Below are 3,517 nucleotides of genomic sequence, written 5' to 3'. Positions count from 1 at the left end.
TGTTTGTGAATTGCATTGCATGATAAATTGTGTGATCATGGAATTGTGAAAAAGTTTACATTTTTGCTTGGACTTCTGAGTTGTTGCATGTGTATGCCTATGTGCTTGAGTGACAAAATATGCCACTAAGAGTTGGTTGTGTTTATGAGAATCTGGATATCAGGACACTTGCTATATTTCATTTTGTGCACACAAGCCTTGTGGTAAGATAGTGGTTTAACACATGTAGCTAGAGGAATCTCCTGCTAGAGCCTTCTTTAGAGAGAATTAGTGAGGATTGAGAGTTATCACATATTAAAAATGTAATAAGTGTTCATTGATTGTGTGAATTGGAAACTTCTTCTGAGAATGACATTACACGGTATGTGGTAAGACGGTGGTTTGTACTTGAGAAATGATAACAGTCAATTTAGGATTGAATTTGAGCCTTCAGACTAGTTCTTTTCCATAATTATAATCCCCTAGTACTTTGAGCCAATACACATACATAACCATTTCTTTTCATGTGTCTAAGTTATCCATACCTCCTTACACTGGATTAAAGTCTATAAATAGTCATTTTTCCACCTTTATGCTTCCAAGTGTATAGTAGGTGTTAAATGTCCATTTGAGAAGAAAAGTAATGAGAAAAGTGATAAGAGATGATAAATGCTCGGGTAATGCAAAAAAAAAAAAAGCGAGAAAAGGAAAAAAGAAAGAAAAAAAATTGAAAGAAAAAAAAAATTGAAAAAAAAAAGAAAAAAAGAGTGGATTGTTGTTGGGAATTGAAAGGTTAAGGAATGTGTTGATGTAAAGGATTGCTCTGTTGAATTATTTGTTGAGATGCCTAACTAGATACTTGGAAGTCCTTAAATTCTTTTCACCCTACTTTTCATATAACCCAGCTTAACCCCTTTCACACCCTTTGCATTGACTGTTTTGATCTCAAGTCGGTTTGTGGTAAGAAGTTGATGAATTCTCGTTTGAAAGTATGCCTATCATGTGATCAATGTCTGCTTGTTGCTAATTATTAAAGCCTCCATGTTCTGAGTGTGCATCTTTCCCAGCTCCATAGAGAGAAATCCCGCACTAAACACTTTAATATCCGTGAGTTATGGGGCTGGACCTTTAGCTAGAGATGCACTCAATGTTGCATGTGTTAGGGTTGGTGGTAAGATGGCTATGGCTTGACGCACACATACACATTTAGCAAGTGTTTTTGATATCTTGATGATCATAACATTGTTAATTTCTAGTGATGTTGAGTTTGAAAAGAGAATGAACTACTGTTGAATTAGAACTTAACAATTTCACTTGTAACATGGACCAATCACTCATTTGCTTTACTTTGCATTAAATTGCTAGGGACTAGCAATAAACAAGTTGGGGGTGTGATAAGAGTGTAAAATACCATATTTTCCCCTCTTAACTATTGCATTCATGTGATTATATTATGCCAAAATGCACTCATTACTCTTATATTTTGGTTTAGGTTGCATTTTGGTGAAAAAGATGAAATTTGGAAGAAACAAGTGAAAAATGACCGAAGTAGAAGAGAACGAAAGTTCGAGGACTAAAGTGCAAATGATCCAAACTTGTGTCCAAGATTATGATGAAGAGTCGAAAGTGTTAGAGGTCAAGTGGATGAGGAACGAAGTCAAAGGGATGAAATAACATCAAAGTTTGATCAATACATCAATTTCCAATCGAAAACCAACACACCAGTTTTTAGTCTCATGTTGGGACCCATTTTTGACATGGAAGATGATCGAATTGGGAGATGACTTATGAATAAATATTGTGTCACTTTGAGTTATCTATCCAATTCAACTTGAATCACCTCAATTGGACATTGGGAAAGAAAGTTATGATTAAAACACTGAAAACTGTCTGGCGAAACCATGCGGCCGCATGCCTTTATACTATGCGGTCGCACACACCTATACCGAGAATTGAAGAGGCTGAAAGTGCATAACCATGCGACCGCAATGACAATAACCATGCAGTCGCATAGTGTTTTTTTGGCGGCCAAATCTCAGTTTTCTTATACGATTGAATCTCTTATAGTAACCTAATATTCACGGGATATAAATGTCTAAAACCACCCAGAACGAAGGTAGATGCCCCCAGACCTATTTCTTTCATCTTGGTGCTCAAGAAACTCCACGGAAAACTAAGGAACTCGGTGAAGCAACGAAGGAACTCATTGGATTTGGAGATTTCACGTCATAATTTCATGTGATTTGAACTCTCTTTACTTAATAATTTCTAGATTTGGATTTTTTCGTTATGAATTAGTATTGAAATTTGTTTAACTTTTAATAAATTTCTCATGGATTCAGTCATGCTTTTTCCATTGTTAAATTAAACTATTTGTTGAGTTTCAATTTAAATTACTTATTGTTGAGATTATTTTAACTTTTATCAAATCCTTCATAGATCTAGCCATGCTCTTTCTATCGAATGATTGAAATAATTGTTGAATTTTAATCTTAATATCACTTTATTGGCGGATTGATTACTGCCTTATGCCTGACGTATATGGTCGATTTTTGATCTTGTTCCAATAAAAATGTGCGAATGTGTTATAGAAAATCTAGATTCTAGAAACATAATTGGAATAAAATTGGACTTCACTGTTAAATCTTCCAATTAGAGAGTTGGGAAGAAAACCTCTAATTCAGTAAAAATACATGAATTATTGATGTTGATTGATCCAATCCAGTGGGGGAACTCCGACGCTTCACTAATTCGCATATTGATAATTAATTTTTATTTCAAGTGACAAATCATTCCCACATTTAATTACGAAAACCCTAGTTTGTTTGATCTTTTGAGAATTTTTCCATCTCCCTGTGGATACGACACCCCAAAGTTGTACTACAATCACCACGTTATTCTTTGGGCATAATCAGTCCCATATAACCAAGATAACTTTCCCACTGCATAAGAGCCAAAATAAATACCTAGGAGGTCAAGCAGCATTTTTAACAGAATCAACCCAGCCGAGCCGAGGAGTAGGCAACAGTAACAGCCTCTTGAGCCTCAAGCGAGGTCACAGCCCCTACCTCCAATGACTCAGCAGTCGGAGGAAATGCATGAAAATGCCCCCATGTTGCTCCGCTAAGAAATAGCGTCAAAGGAGGGAGGAAGAGGTTAGGAACCAAGTCGGTACATCACATCCACCACCTAGGTATGAGGCTGACGAAAATAATGACTCAGATGAAGAGCAGAGGTCTTGTGACTTGGATGATGACAATGAAAATCTACCATTTTCGAGGGACTTAAGGAGTGCCCAGGTACCAAGCCACTATGTTATGTCTAAAATACCAAAATATGGTGGAAGAGGCAACCCCGAGAAACACTTGAATGCTTATAAGACCTACATGAGCTTGAGAGGAGCCACTTCGGCAATGAAGTGTAGGGCCTTCCACTTGACACTTAGTGGGGCCGCTAAAATTTGGTATAGCAGGCTACCACCTAGGAGCATAAGGAGTTGGCCAGAATTCAAAACCACCTTTCTGAAAATGTTTGCTGT

This window comes from Olea europaea, unplaced genomic scaffold (genome assembly GCF_002742605.1).
Source record: "Olea europaea var. sylvestris unplaced genomic scaffold, O_europaea_v1 scaffold2263, whole genome shotgun sequence".
Classification (NCBI taxonomy): Eukaryota; Viridiplantae; Streptophyta; class Magnoliopsida; order Lamiales; family Oleaceae; genus Olea; species Olea europaea.
Note: the sequence above shows the minus strand (reverse complement) of the source record.